Below are 17016 nucleotides of genomic sequence, written 5' to 3' on the forward strand. Positions count from 1 at the left end.
GGCGTGGCTGTACGGCAAACTATCATCTGTTTGTGACGTGTGACGTGTTATGCTGTGTACCGGTCGGTTGAGACTACCTCGCGCTGCTGGGGATCCAACGAGGGTAAGGGTGAGGTTCAAACACTGCATCCCGGGTCTGCCGTGACCATAATAGATTGCCACAGCTTGTCACATGAAGCTTTCTTTTTATGCCTTAAATTATTGGAAGAGTGTGAGTACAATGATTGAAGACCTTGGTTGTGTATTTTAATAAATGTTTTTTACGGTATCACACTATTGGAAGCATTATTTCTTTTCATGTGGATACATTTCCTCACGATGAGTATTGCTGTAATTTGAAGAACTTCACTCGCCTTGATTACAGCTTCATTTATCTTGATCAGCCCGGGGGGCTGTGTTACTGCTTATTTGCTGAGCATGAGAGTGCAAGGCAATATTTTCTGGTGAGTGCGGCTACATAAGAGTGGATCACAATCACAGACGGTGTGGTGGAAGACAGTTTTACTGCATAGGAAGATGGCTTCATTCACTCTTTGACACTTAGTACTTTGCATGGACTTTTTTTCATCATTTTTCCATTTAATATTGCACTGATTGATGTCATTATTATTAACTCTTGTATCCAATACTGTTTCATCACATATTTATTTATGTATTTTTTAAGTTATTTATGTTTATGAGTTAAATGGTTCCCCGTTCATCATTGGAAGGGGATACTGGTTGATCATTTCACGGACCCACTAGCACTAGTGGGTGATTCATTTTATTCACTTATAGTTCATTTATTCTTTATCAACTGTATTTATATTTATACTTTTTGGCATCATTACATTGATGTGATATATAGCGCCACTATTTCTATTTGGAGTATATTTTACAAACAACAAACATTGACAACATCAAAAATATTTCAGTCAAAAATATCCCCCCCCAAAAAAATACAAATAAACAAAAGTAAAAAACACTTGCTCTAAAACACATCTGTTTTGCTAAGGCATGACACACACACTGGGGGGGGGGGGGCAAACAAAGAGCCTAACATGGGGAAAAGTAATACAACAAATACCATTGCAGTCTATGGGAACAAAATTGTTAATTTTGTTAGTCTCCACTTGGCTGGCTTATATTCTAGTTATTGGCCTTAAAATGGGTATGGGGGCCCAGGTCCCACCCTGAGGGACATATTTCAATGTCACCAATTTGGACAACCACAAAAACGAAACAAGGGGAAGTGCCTTTAAAAATGCAAAAATGCTTAAAAGCTAGTAAATTGGGGGAGGGGCTTACTCTGCCTGCAAACTGGTGCATCTGTAGCATGTATCCAAAATACTGCTTCAAAGATGTATGGCTTTAGAGAAAACTTACAAATCTACATTGCAGCTGTAAGATTTTAACACAAAACATAAAATAGCCCCCCCCCCCCATACATACAAGGCCTTTTGGGTCTGTTAAAGCTTAAATTGAGAACCCCCACGTGAAAAATACCACCCCAAACTAAAAAAATATTGTGCTCCTCCAAACACAAACAAACCCCTAGCCAAACACACAGCAAGCCAGCCCATGAAAGGGGGTGGATGCTTGGGGGCAGGAGGGGCTCTGGCACCCCAAAAGTCAACCACCTTGTTTCCATATTCAGGAGAACAAGGGCCTCTTCCACACAACCCAAGGCTGAGGTTGTGTGGGGCTGCAGACAGGGGGCTTTACAAAATGTGGAAAGGGGGCTTTACAAAATGTGGAAAGCCCCTTTAATGTAGTGGGTACAAGGTGCTTTGTGGTTGGTATTGGGTTGAGCCCAACATCCCCCAAAGGCAGCCAGCTATGTTGAGTGCATGTGGCTGAGTATGGTTCAGGAGGAGGTTGGATGATAGCTCTTCTCGCCCCTTTCCTAGCTGGCTCTGTTGTATGCTCTGAAAAAGGATGTTGTTTGGATTTGCAAAGGCAGCTCACAGCCTTTTGAGAATGGAGTGGAGTGTGGAGTCCCCCTTTAAAAGCAAAAGCTAGCCCATGGAAATCCAAGGAGTTTGAGGGGGAAGACAAAAGCATTGGAGAATGGAGTTTGAAGTTCCCCTTTAAAAGCAAAAGTTAGCCCATGGAAATCCAAGGGGTTAGAGGGGGGAGACAAGAGCATTGGAGAATGGAGTTTGAAGTTCCCCTTTAAAAGCAAAAGTTAGCCCATGGAAATCCAAGGGGTTAGAGGGGGGAGACAAGAGCATTGGAGAATGGAGTTTGAAGTTCCCCTTTAAAAGCAAAAGTTAGCCCAAGGAAATCATATGCATTAGAGGGAGAAGGTTAAATGCTCTTTCAGGAGGAGCTAGAGGAGCGAGAGTCTTTTTACATAATTTTAACAAGGTGCATGTCACATGTTGGCAACGTAACATGCTAACATGACCTGTGTGCAAATCTCCTTAAAAAAATACATAAAGGTGAACCAGGGTAAAAAAAAAGTGTCAAGTTTAGAGGTGCGTCCCCGTTCAACCCATGTACGTTGCTTAACATTTACTAAGATTTTGGCTGCGCAGTGAACAAACTCATGTGAACAAGTGCAAGAGCCGCTTGCGCATGCGCACTGCTTACATTGATCTCACACAGTTCTAAATGTACTTGCGGGCACAGCAGGCGGTTTATGAAAAAGTTACTTTCTCATTCTATTTCGGGGATATTTGTTACTTGGGAAGTTGTTACTAAACTTCCTCACATCACCCCATAATATTGGCACCTCCATCTTTTGTCAATGTTGAATTAGAGATGACGTGCTCCATGTCCATAGTGGCGCACAGATTGCATTCTCCCGTGCGCTGAGATCGCTATAGTAAATGGGGGATTCGTGCTCTCTCACCTTTTCACAAATGCCTACCCCCACCCCCCAGGTCTCTCACCTTTTGACAAATCCTTCCACCTCCCACAGCATTCTCTCACCTCTCATACTGCTCTGTTAGGTATGCTCAGGCTTTTTTTTTCCAACACAGTGCCGTTTCATGCAGTTCTGCCTATTAGGTATGCAGCACAGAGCCGAGGATGAGTTTCACACAACTTAACTTGGCTCCTTGCTACAAAGTCGGGACCGGTGGCAGATGAGAAAAGGAGCCGCCTCCCAAATCCGCATACAAAATGTGGGTGGATGCGGCGTCACGACCCAGGAACCTTCCTGCAAATGTGGGGCGTCATATACTCTGGATGCTGGCACTTGCACGCAGAAGCTGGTGGAGGAAGTAAGTGGGAAAACATCCTCTACCAGCTTCTGTGTTACGTGACAATTGTGAGAGGTCAGGGTTGCCGGAGGTGCCGAAACTCTGTTCTACCACGTTTCAGGTGAAAGAAAGCCCTGGCAATTAGACTTTTGTCCCTGGACAAGCTGCAACATTTCTTTCAGAACCCTAAATAATAGGACCCATTGGAGGGGGTGGCGGGATGAAGAAAAGCTACATGATGATACAGGTACTCACTTGTATGCTTCCCACACCGTTCATATCCCCTGCATGTATGCCGTTCCCAAGGGGAAGTGACATACCTGTATAATGAACGTGCTGCGCTAATAATAAATTAAACGGTCTAAAGACCATAAAAATTACATATTGCAAATACTAAACATTAGAATAATTCAGTGCAATGATATAACAAAGTGCCATGTGCAAAAATAAATAAAGTGGAAGATGAAGAAAAAGTCCAAATAGTGCAAAAGTCCCAATAGTTGAATCAAATGATGCTCCAGTAATTGTGTAGATCACCACGGTGAAGATTATCCACCACCATAGGGGGTCAAATGTGCTTACCAAAGCTTGTGGACCCAGTCACCAGCGGTGCTGGCTCAAACAGGCCAATATACACATATATCAATGGGGAAACACTCCAATAGCAGCTTCCATGGGGACAATCCAATGGCATCTTCCAGGGGCAACAACTCCACCACTACTGCCAGGTCACCCGGTTGCATAGAAATGATCACCCCTCCTTTAAATATTCTTCTTGCTTGACCTTTATGATGGCTTCACAGGTCTCAGGTATGATGCACCCTAGCGACTTGGACAATATTTTTAGTGGTGAACTTGAGGTCTTCAAAATTTTTTTCATAAGCCGTCATCTCTGGAATGCCAGATAAGATCCAGCACATTCCCGGCAAGTAGGAGCAGCAGACAGTCATCAAACTGAGAGGAGTCTATAGACAGGAACTGCCAGTTTCATCCTGTTTCAAAACAGGATGTTGTAGTGCACAGTATATTTGCCTTTAGTAAATCAACCTCAATGCTCTGTCTGAGTGGCCAATGGCTTGAACAGAAAGGGGAATGGGGTATGTCCTTAGCCTTGGGGTTGATTTACTAAAAGCTGAGAGTGCAAAATCTGGAGCAGCAGTGCACAGTAGCCAATAAGCTTCTAACTTCAACTTGTTCAAGTCAGCTTTGACGGAAAACCTGGAATCTGATTGGTTTCTATGCAGAGCTGCACCAGATCTTGCACTCTCCAGTTTAAGTAAATCAACCAATTTAATTTGTTAAAATAAAGTTAATCAACTATTTAATTTGTTTATTCCTATTTAATTTGTTTATAAACGACCTGGAGGATGGGATAAACAGTTCAATCTCTGTATTTGCAGACGATACTAAGCTAAGCAGGGCAATAACTTCTCCGCAGGATGTGGAAACCTTACAAAAAGACCTGAACAAATTAATGGGGTGGGCGACTACATGGCAAATGAGGTTCAATGTAGAAAAATGTAAAATAATGCATTTGGGTGGCAAAAATATGAATGCAATCTATACACTGGGGATAGAACCTCTGGGGGAATCTGGGATGGAAAAGGACCTGGGGGTCCTAGTAGATGATAGGCTCAACAATGGCATGCAATGCCAAGCTGCTGCTAATAAAGCAAACAGAATATTGGCATGCATTAAAAGGGGGATCAACTCCAGAGATAAAACGATAATTCTCCCGCTCTACAAGACTCTGGTCCGGCCGCACCTGGAGTATGCTGTCCAGTTCTGGGCACCAGTCCTCAGGAAGGTTGTACTGGAAATGGAGCGAGTACAAAGAAGGGCAACAAAGCTAATAAAGGGTCTGGAGGATCTTAGTTATGAGAAAAGGTTGCGAGCACGGAACTTATTCTCTCTGGAGAAGAGACGCTTGAGAGGGGATATGATTTCAATTTACAAATACTGTACTGGTGACCCCACAATAGGGATAAAACTTTTTCGCAGAAGAGAGTTTAATAAGACTCGTGGCCACTCATTACAATTAGAAGAAAAGAGGTTTAACCTTAAACTACGTAGAGGGTTCTTTACTGTAAGAGCGGCAAGGATGTGGAATTCCCTTCCACAGGCGGTGGTCTCAGCGGGGAGCATTGATAGCTTCAAGAAACTATTAGATAATCACCTGAATGACCGCAACATACAGGGATATGTAATGTAATACTGACACATAATCACACACATAGGTTGGACTTGATGGACGTGTGTCTTTTTTCAACCTCACCTACTATGTAACTATGTAACTATGTAACCCCAGTGTCTCCTACTGAGTATATTAGACAGTGATAGTTGATGGTACTTACCTCCAGCACTTTACATTGTAATGATCTTCAAAGCAAACAGGCAGTTGTGTACATTGAACTTTGGGGGGTTATTTACCAAAGGCAAATCCAGGGGAACATACAAGGAAGATAAAAAAAACAGCAGTTTTGCTTGTACGTGACAGGATGATAGAAATCAGCAGAGCTTCCCCTCATTTCAGATCTTCCCCTCAAATCTACAGCGACTGCACTACCAAGTGCACTTTGCCTTTAGTAAATCAACCCCAATGCACTGTTTTCAGAGCGCAGCTGACTTTACTAAAGATCAATAGTCTGTGCACTGCAAGTGCAGTTGCTCTAGTTCTGAGGGGAACATGCAAGAAAATTTTAAAAAACTAAATTTTTGGTTGCACATGATTGTATGATAGAAATCAGCAGAGCTTCCCCTAATTTCAGATCTTCCTCTCAGATCTAAAGCAACTGCACTTCCAAGTGCACAGTATATTTGCCTTCAGGAATTCAACCTCTGTGTTTGCTGTCCACTCACCAGATCCAGTGAAACAGCGTCACACTTCAAATTTCTTGGGTCAGTGTTGCCAGAAACATATGAATAGGTCTGCTTGAGGCAACATATCCCCAGGTGATCCTGTGTACACTGTCACACAAGCGTGAAGATCTATTCTCAGAATCACAGAGTCCATCAAGTAAGCATTGAAGCAAATGGTCCTGTTCCACCTGAGTAGCCAGTGCATGCTGCCCATTATACACAATCTGAAAAAGCCAAACATGCAATGGGGTTGATTTACTAAAGGCAAATACACTGTGCACTCTGGAGCAATTGCACTTTGCAAAGCGCATAGCCTATTTGCCTTTAGTAAATCAGCCCTGATGCTTGGCCAAGCTAGTCTAGGTTTACTTTTTATATTGCAGTTTAAACCGTTCCTGACTACAATCTTTAAATAATGCTCCTCCTAAGCAAGGTGCTGCATGCTAAGAAAACCTTAACCACTTGACCTCCGGAAGATTTACCCCCCTTCCTGACCAGGCGATTTTTTTGCTTTTTGGCACTGCAATAAGTTATGCAACGCTGTACCCAAATGAAATTTATATAATTTTTTCACACAAATAGAGCTTTCTTTTGGTGGTATTTGATCACCATTGGGGTTTTTTTTTTTTGCACTATAAACTAATAAAATAACGAAAATTTTGAAAAAGAAAAACAATATTTTTAAATTTCTGCTATAAAACATCCAATAATTTTTTTTTTTAAAATCAATGTACTTATAGAAAAATAAAACAGAAATCTTTTGAGCAGGGAGATCGTAATGGTCGTTTTTTGGCCATAATGGCTAAACATGAACAATCTAGTATTCCGATCTCGGAAATACGCACCTCCTCTGGAGATATGGTACACAGCCCAAAATTCTGGAGACTTTTTGGCAATTTTATCAGACATTATATACATCTCAGTTGCCTTCTGGCTTCCAGCCCACTGAAATGGCGGCTTGGCTGGATTCAGTTGCACTGGCCTGGTTAACGGATAATGAGAGGGAGATGCTAGTATGTCCTATAACATCAGAGGAGGTCCTCTCGGTCATCGGTTCCTTTCCATTGGGGACATCACCGGGGGCGGATGGTCTTCCTATTGAATTCTATAGGGCTCATGGAGAGCTTTTAGCACCTGAATTGGCTTCTCTTTACTCTGATTGTCTGAAGGAAGGAGCTTTGCCGGACTCAATGAGTCATGCTCATATAGTTTTAATTTACAAGCACCCAAAAGATCCATCCTCATGTGCCTCATATAGGCCTATTGCTCTTTTTAATGTAGACTTTAAGATTTTGACCAAGCTCATTTCCCGACAACTACAGCCTTTGATGTTGACTCGGTTGAATTGATGATAGGCAACTCCTATCCTCATATTGATTAGTGGTTCCAAATTAATAATAACTACTGCAGTAGGGAACAGACACAAAAGATACGCTCAGCATCTTTCCAAATTACTGTTCTGCTTTATTATGACGCAATTGAAGGTTTTTATGCACATGATTACGTAGGTATCACATTAATATTACAATTGTACGTTTATGGCAACAAGGGGCGTTACATAGGCAGGCTTATTCTAATCAGGACTCAAAAGAATATAAACATTTACTGAAAACATTATTAGTGCCGTGTGCACAGTGAGGGCAGAGTGCAATACATACAAAATACAATACAATTATATACAGAACTTACAAATTTCCATTACAGTCTCCCCTCTTTTGATCAATATTTTGATCACTAACCATACCTGCTATCACCTTTAACCTGGAACCTCCACACGCTTAGGTGGAGGTAGTCCTGGCCAAAGAGGCAAAAAACTCCATTGTGGAGAAAATAATAGCTGAGCAACTTTTTCATTACAAAATGACTTTTCATTGTGAAAAACAAATGATTGATAAGACATATTTACAGAGTACTGGCTGTACTGGCAGAGTACTGGCCTTCTAGCTGAATTGTGGACATGCTGACTTATCAGCATATGTAAACACAGACAATTCTACATGAAATGGAAGACGCACAAAAGACAAATATGACTTCAACTTGGCTGAACTACTTTTCAAATATATATATATATCCCTTACAATTAAAGTAATTGAATAAAAAAGTACCCTAGACTGTGATCACAAGAGGGAAACAAATCAAACAGAGATTTCTTTAATTTAGTCATTTTTGCAGTGTCTGGTGTGGATCCAGGTGACTTTTCCTTCAAGTTTTGCAAAAACTGTACATGAAATAGATGCTGTATTGAGTCTCCAAACATTTCCTTATATATAAATGTCTCTTAAAAATCCATAAGTCACCTGGCTTTAGTTTTAGATCCTTCCAAACTTTTAGGATCTGGAATTGGGGAGAAAACACATAAATGAGTTTGTCAAAAACCTTAAAAGATCAGCAACATTCTCTATGAGATCCGAATGAAGGACTTCAGCTGCTGAGACAAAATATAAGCAAGTGAGTAACACACTCCCAAACCAAATCCCATAGGGAGAGAGTCCAACATCCCCCTTAGGGGCTTCATAAAATATAAGAAAACATTCAGGCAAAAGTTTTCTAGTTTCTTACTCTACTTTGTCTGATACATTGTAGACAGTAGGGGGTGTAAAAATAAAACCTCAAAACTTCTAGTAAGGACTCTCCTATAAAAAATGATTTCCTCTGTTACTCTCTGTACTCCCTGGCACTCTGTACTTACAAACTACTTCTGATAACACTTTTTACTGTGGCCTTTGCAGTAGCATTTGCCACTGGACATCCAAAAAACATGTCCATACAGACAAAATGCATACTCGTAAGATCCTGACTTGGGCATCTGGATATATCTTTTATGTAATCTCTGGGAGGGATGTTCAGCTTTTGGTAACACCTTTGGTAACAGGTAAAACAAGAAGTGGTATGTTATAAAAACAACTGTGGAGAACCCTGGCTCTATCCCATGCTCATTTACTAAGGCAGCCATAACTGCTTGTGACTCATGACACGGTCCATGTGTCAAGCTGAAGAGAAAAGAGTGGCTGGCAGACATAAATGATCACCTTTTCCAAAGTCCTGTTTCATAAGAAGTTGCCCCCTGTGGACCACTTGTTCTTCTCGTTCTGGGGTCCTTAAAGTTGAATTATTAATCCCAGCTATACTGGGCCAGAACTAGGGTGGAATCTGTGAGTTGCACAGACCCATCAAGTGTCCGGGGCTGTAAATGCAGCATCCTTAGTCACCTGGTCTGCTTCCATGTGTGAAAGTTAATATGGCTACCTCAGCAAGAACCTGGAAGGCTGAAAACAGCCAATCAAATTAACTTAGCATGCTTGATTGGTTTACCTGCCGAAGTAAAAACAAACTTCTGGCCCTTCAAATGGAACCAAAAGCTCTCTATATCTCGACTATCTATATAAATATACACTCTTTTTATAGCTCACAGGCTTTGCTAAAACATGGAGCTCTGCTTCTTGAGCTGGGGAAAAAGGATCCAATGACTTTGAATACAGAGTATCCTTCTGGGTGATAAACTGCATACTCAAATCTACAAAAAATGTAATATCTGGGTCTTCAGGGAGTGTGTCCTGCACTGGGCTCACAGCAGCTGATTCCTACACCATCAATTTAACACATGTGTCTTTTCCTTTCTTTTGAATAAATGTACGCATTTGTCATGGTTAGATTTGTACATAAACAAACTCATATTTTAAACCTTTCATTAAACAAACATTTAATTAGCTGTATATTTGCTGCACAGAATGTCGGACCATTAAAAATTAAATGTTTGACCAAAACAATATCTAACTTTGTCTAATAGCACCTTTGCATAAAAGCTACAGCTCTGATATATCGGGGTGAACCCTTCATTACTGGGTCCAGCTTGCATAAATATATTACAATGTCTTGTTTTCTATCACACTATTTGTGTAAGAACTCCAGTCTCATGTTTCAAAAGACAACTTTTTCCTGGCAATATTATAATAAATGATAACAATACCCTGCGGTCATGGAGAGATGCCCATAAATCCAAAATATTCTTCTGCTTATACCACTGTACTTACAAGAAAAAGGGGCACATCATTTCACAATCCACACATTCTGCTTTGGATTTCAAAAATAAAAATAAATAAAAGGACCAAGAATCTGTATGATGGACCAGAAAGCATCAAAAACTAAAAAACAACTTGCTGCAGGTGGCATCTATCCTAACAGGGTGTGTGGACTTGATGTGATGGGTCTGTTATATTTAAATTTTATTTATAACAACTCTCACATCATGGACCGCACATCAAGTTATTATCAAGAACCTTGAAATTTCATTTTTGTAGAAAAACTTTTTATGTATCCCATTCATCTTGGCTTTGTTAAATATTATGGCAGCTTTATTCAAAATAACAACCTCATCTTAATCTTTTTTTTCTCTCAATAAGGGCTTATTGTATAAATGTAAAATTACAAAATTGTTATCTTAATCTAAACTAATCCCATTTTTACAAATTTCCCCAATAACCTGGATTTCATTTCCAACCAAAGGTTGTCTAAACCAGTTTCAATATATCTATATAATTGTTAAACTCATATTAGAAATGAATACTCATTATTACTTAATTTTACTTAATTTCCCTTTTTTAAATGCACTGTTTCAACTATCAAAGGATATTCAATTTGTGTAATACACGGTTAAATGTAACCTTCATTTTACCATGTTTGGAAAACAGATTCAAAATAATTGTGATCACATTGTTTACCATTAGATTCGTTAACCCGGCACATTTTGTTATAAATGTTTTGTCTAAAAAACTGGAATTGGCATGATGTCCTTCCAGCTTATCACTAACCTCTCATCCCAGCCACATTTCTTTCAGGAGAGCACAAAGGAGGGGGTCACATCTGCGTACATGACACACACAAGCAATAGAACTAAAGCTCCCAGCATTTGCACACACGTACACCAATATCTCTCTAAAATCGCTTACATTTTTCCCATTTGTGCACAACACATGCATATCATTCTCTCACTTTCTTTTAACTCTTTAATATTTCCCTGCCTAAATTCTGCTTTCCTTATTTTGTTTAAATAACTTTTATATCTAGCTTCTATGATTCTATGATCAGATGGGGAGCCACAGTGCTCATCCCATCTTCCCTCTCTGACAACATATAAAGTATTCTGTTTTACCTCTCATTTCTCTGTTTCTGACTTTACTAGTAGTGCCTGACCCCAAATTCATCCCACAACTTAACATGAAAATGTCCCTTTCTGTCTAGTGTTAATGTCACCCTTGATCCATCCTGCTCACATAGATAGCTGTTTCTCTAGCTGTTTACTCTGCATGATTCTTAGTCCCTGTGGACCTTGGTAACCCAGTTACCCATTGTGGATCCCTGTCCACTTTAGCCATTAATCTAGGGGCTCAGTATAGGCGGAACCGCACCTTTGGTTCATATATAGCGCTCCTCTTGCGCTGGGCATTTTTGAGGGTCTCTTACCCTTCATTCCCTTACTTAATTTAATGCCCATAATGACTGGCCAGTCTTCTCTCTTCTCTACTTGTGCCTATACCCTCTTGCCTCTAAACTACTTTATCTAGCAGATTTACTACATATACCTGTGAACAGCACTATTCTTCCCTTTCTTATTTATAACACTCCGATGGACAGTAGACAGGGACAACATAACATATAACCACCAATCAATACAGTTCGATTAAGGGGAGTAAAATAGGTACCCTTTGTCCCGAAAATGCCTTACCGATCAAGGAAGTCTGATAACTCAAATGTAAGCAAAAGGCTTACCTCAGCCGGCTGATTATCAGAAATTCCCGGATCGTCTCAAGCTCCTCGTTTCGGATACTCAGGGTCACCTGGAATCCCCTCCTAAGGCAAAGCTCGCCATGCTGACTCGGTTGAATTGATGATAGGCAACTCCTATCCTCATATTGATTAGTGGTTCCAAATTAATAATAACTACTGCAGTAGGGAACAGACACAAAAGATACGCTCAGCATCTTTCCAAATTACTGTTCTGCTTTATTATGACGCAATTGAAGGTTTTTATGCACATGATTACGTAGGTATCACATTAATATTACAATTGTACGTTTATGGCAACAAGGGGCGTTACATAGGCAGGCTTATTCTAATCAGGACTCAAAAGAATGTAAACATTTACTGAAAACATTATTAGTGCCGTGTGCACAGTGAGGGCAGAGTGCAATACATACAAAATACAATACAATTATATACAGAACTTACAAATTTCCATTACAATGTCTAATATTATTGACTCAGATCAGACGGGGTTCATGTCGGCAGGGCTACTGATGTGAATTTGAGGAGATTATATACTAATATTCATGCTTCACATTTTAATATAGGATCTAGGGTCATTACTTCCCTAGGTATTGAAAAGGCTTTTCATACCTTGGAGTGGCCCTTTTTGTGGGAAGTACTCCGCAGAATGGGCTTTCCAATGATATTTATGAAATGGTTACAGGTCTTATATAGGAATCCCACAGCTGCCGTAAAAATGGGGGGAGAGTTGTCATTTCCTTTTTCATTATTTAGGGGAACTCGACAGGGCTGCCCTCTCTCTAAACCTTTTTGCGATTGCTATGGAGCCGGTGGCGGTGGCTCTACGTACTTCCTCTAATATTAAGGGATTTGCGGATTGTTTGGTTGGAGGAGAGGGTAGTTTTGTATGCAGACGACCTTTTATTATTTTTGAACGATGCTGGACCCTCGCTCCAAAGGGCCTTAGAGATACTAGATTCATTTTGAACAGTTACAGGGCTAAAGGTGAATTGGACTAAGTCCTTGTTGTTTCCAATAGATATGGAGGCCCGTAGCATGGCTTTGAATGATATTCCACTGCAGTGGGTAGAGAATTTTAAGTATTTAGGAGTTGTAATTTCTTGCCAAGCTTCTGAATTTATTTCTTTGAATTTGACTCAGATTATAGGAGACATTGGGTTAAAATTGAAAGCATGGAAGTCTCTACCATTGCCATTTATGGGACGTATCAATCTTTTAAAATGAAAATTATACCAAAATGTATGTATTTATTTAGAAATTCTCCTCAGTGGCTCCCTGTATCCTTTTTTACAAAATTAAATCAGCTTTTTTCATCTTTTTTATGGGGGATCAAAGAACCCCAGGTTTAAATTAATCACCCTGATGCACCCTTGCGAACAGGGAGACTTAGCTTTCCCAGATTTATATAAATACTTTTTAGCCTCTCAGATGGTTACGGCCGTATGGTGGTTAAACCCAGTTTTATATAATTCATCTACTCGGCTGGAAGCAGCAGTGGTATGTTCCATAGAAGCTCTTAAGGTACTTTTTATTTAGGGGCCTTAGGACACCCTACCAGACGATTACTCTCATACTTAATACTATTCGCTTGGGAGGCTGGTCTTAGATGCGAGTGTTATCTAAAGGGTGCGTTTTCTCCAAATGCCCCTTTATGGATTAATCCGACTCTTCCTCAATTTTTTAAAGTACCAGAGCATACTGCAAGAACCAAATACAATATTAAATCAATTTTTCAAGCGGTTACTGATCGGAAATTATCTACGTTTTCTACACTTACCTCAGCTTTTAATCTACTTAGTTCCCATCTATTTAGATATTTCCAGCTTCTCCACACTTTTCATGCACAGTTTCCCCAGGATAGTCTAATGAGGATTCAATCCAATCTGGAATCAGTACTTAGGTCCAAATGCCTGGATAAGCCTACCTCAAGACTGTACTCTCATCTTACTTTAATTTCTATTTTGCCACTAGAGGGTCTTCGAGCTAGGTGGATGCGAGATATACCAGATTTGGATATGGAGGATTGGAGTGGTGTGTAGGATTTCCCTCTGCGATCTCTGGTATCCTTGAGAGACCGCATGGGCCAATTTAAATTGCTACATAGAGCATATATTACACCTTATAGACTTCAAAAGTTAAATCCTGGGTGCTCTTCTAAGGGTTGGAGGTGTGGAGCATCTCAGGGGGATTTCACACACAACTTTTGGACTTGCCCATATATAGCTAATATTTGGGTGGAAGTGGTGGATTTTTTGAATTCTATCACCTCTGTCCCTTTACCAGTTTCAATGTCTGTTTGCCTGCTGCGTTTGGTAAAGGCTATTATTCCTACAGTGACTTAGCGAGTATTTGTTAATACAACATTTTTATATGCAAGAAAAGCCATTGCTTTGCATTGGAAGAAACCTTGTTCTCCTATGCTTTTATATTGGAAACAATTGATAAATAATAATCTCTTATTGTATAGAGACACTTACATGAATAGGGGTTGCCCTACTAAGTACGATAAAGTCTGGGCAAAGTGGCTGGACAAATCGTACATGGCATCTAATGCAGATGAGGGTAATCAATCATAATTTGGGTTTCCTTATAGGGGATGCTTGGAGCTATTGGTGATAGAAGGGACTAATGTTTGCTTCCTCCTTTTTTCCCTCAATATATAGGGGAGGCTTGACATTTGAATGGACACATAGGATGGCCTAGATCTAAGACCAGATAAAATATTATCTCTGTTAATTATAATTTTCTTCCATTTTTGAATTTTAATTTTGGATTGTTAGTTGCTATGCAATGTGATTGGATCTTGACATTTAACTAATATATTTTAGGTTCAATGTGTATGATGTTTTGTTGTGTTTTGTTTTGTTATGTTTGTCTAAAGAAATTTAATAAAAAGATTTATAAAAAAAAAAAAATTCTTCATAAATTTAGGCCAATATGTATTCTGCTACGTATTTTTGGTAAAAAATGGTATATATACTATCATTTTATTTATTTTTTTAATACTAGTAATGGCGGTGATCAGCGACTTAAAGCAGTACTGTGATAGTATGGCAGGCAGTCTGATACTAACTGACACTTTGAGGGAACCAGTGACAAATACAGTGATCGATGCTAAAAATATGCACTGTCACTGTACTAATGACACTGGCTGGGAAAGAGTTACCATCTAGGGCGATCAAAGGGTTAAATGTGTGCCTAACAGTGCTTGGTGTGTTTCCTGTGTGCTGCTTTTACTAAGGGATGTGGCGGTAAAACCAGCACATCCTCACTGACAAGGCAGAGCGCTGTATTGTTTACATGCACGGAGCTCTGTTCTGTCATCCTTTTCACTGATCAGCAGGTGCCGGCGGTCAATCATTGGCCGGGACCCACTGATTGGCTTGTGCTGTGACTAATCACAGCACCACCAGAGTGGCAGCCGCGGACCCTACCCGGAAGTGCTGGATCACGTATCTAGTACATGATCAAGTGCAGGAAAGACGCTCTGCCACCATACTCCTATGTCAGGCTGTTAGCAAGCGGTTAATGTATGTTTAATTTCATAATTAGAAGCACAAATCTGCCATTCTCAAATCAATCATTACAGTTCCCGTTCATGTGAGCAACATGGCCAGCCAATTACATCATTTTTTTTTTTTTTTTACAAAGAAACCTTGAAGCACAGTGATAGACGCAGGGAGATAAGATCACTACTGTGCTGTCACCTTACTTAAAGTAGAACTATAGGCAAAACTTTTTTTTTTCATTTTGGATAGAGTAAGGGATAAGCCCTGTCAGTTTTTTTGCCATCTGTATCCCATTGGGGAGATTTCTCTTCACTTCCTGTCCCATAGCCAAAACAGGAAGTGAGAGGAAATTCCTGCAAATTAAGGGAATTCATTGGAGACCCCCATGTCACCAGAACTAGTGTCCCCATTAGAAGATTCTCCCTCTATTACTTTCCTGGGGACAACCCAACATTTGGGATTTTCTTTTACTTTCACTTTCAATGAAAATGGTAAAGAGGACAAATAGAGAGGGTGAATCTCCTTAATGGAGACACAGACAGCAATAAAAACTGACAGGTATTCTAATCCATCTCCACTCTATCCAAAACAAAAAAAAAAGTTTTGCCTTTAGTTATACTTTAGTACTAAACCCCAACCACAAATGTAATTTCCATTTTGGTGCTGTCCAGGGTAATCATTCAGCAGCTGGTGGTGACCTTTCTATCTGAACATTTTATTAACATAAGGCGATGTGCCTCAGTGGCCACAGGAGAGATATCAGGCCTGAACACAAAGGGGGAAGGGGTCCATCCTTAGCCTTGTCTAAGCTCCTACTGAGTATATGAGACTATGATAAAGTTAATGGAACTTACCTCTAGCACTTTGCCTTCTAACGATGTTCAAGGCAAACAGGCAGTAGTATCAGTATATAATGACCAATGTATTGTTTGCAGAGAGCACCTGACTTGCAGACTATGTTTGCTATCCTCTCATCTCCTTCAATTAAACAACGTCATACTTCTAACCTCCTTGGATAAATATTGTCAGAAGCACACAAATAGTTCTGCTTGAGGCAATATTTCTGCAAAAGGCCCTGTACACTGTCAAACTGGCATGAAGGTAATTCTCAGAACCACAGAGTATACCAAGTAAAGATTTAACCACTTGACCACTGGGCACTTAAACCCCCTTAAAGCGGAGTTTCGCAAAAATTTTTTTTTTAGATGTCAGCAGCTGCAAATACTGCAGCTGCTGACTTTTAAAATAAGGACACTCACCTGTCCCGGGGTCCAGCGATGTCGGCACCCGAGACCGTACCGTCCCTCGATCCTCGGGTGCTGCCGCCGCCATTCTCACTGAGGGAATCAGGAAGTGAAGCGTTGCAGCTTCACTGCCCGGTTCCCTACTGCGCATGCGCGAGTCGCGCTGCGCGTCTACACTGTGTATTTCCCACAACACAACGGGGGTGGGTGGGGGGTTTGCGGCTAGCTGCGACTAGCTATACCCGGAAGTGGGTGCAGATACCTGTATTACACAGGTATCTGCACCCCCTGAAAGGTGCCAATTGTAACACCGGAGGGGGGGAGGAATCCGATGAGCGGAAGTTCCACTTTAGGGTGGAACTCCGCTTTAACAACCAGACCAATTTTCAGCTTTCAGTGCTCTCACAATTTGAATGACAATTACTCATTAAT

General features: G+C 40.4%; 1 long non-coding RNA gene across 1 annotated transcript in view; it reads right to left on the reverse strand.

Moving 5' to 3' along the window:
- LOC141120231 (uncharacterized) overlaps window positions 1-16333 on the reverse strand; it is a 42882-nt gene extending 26549 nt beyond the window's left edge. Inside the window, exon 1 of the long non-coding RNA XR_012239563.1 lies at window positions 16195-16333. This is a non-coding gene — a long non-coding RNA (uncharacterized lncRNA). The remainder of the gene's footprint in view (window positions 1-16194) is intronic.
- Window positions 16334-17016: the final 683 nt, after the last annotated feature.

Source organism: Aquarana catesbeiana, linkage group LG01, assembly GCF_042186555.1.
Source record: "Aquarana catesbeiana isolate 2022-GZ linkage group LG01, ASM4218655v1, whole genome shotgun sequence".
In the NCBI taxonomy this organism is placed as follows: domain Eukaryota; kingdom Metazoa; phylum Chordata; class Amphibia; order Anura; family Ranidae; genus Aquarana; species Aquarana catesbeiana.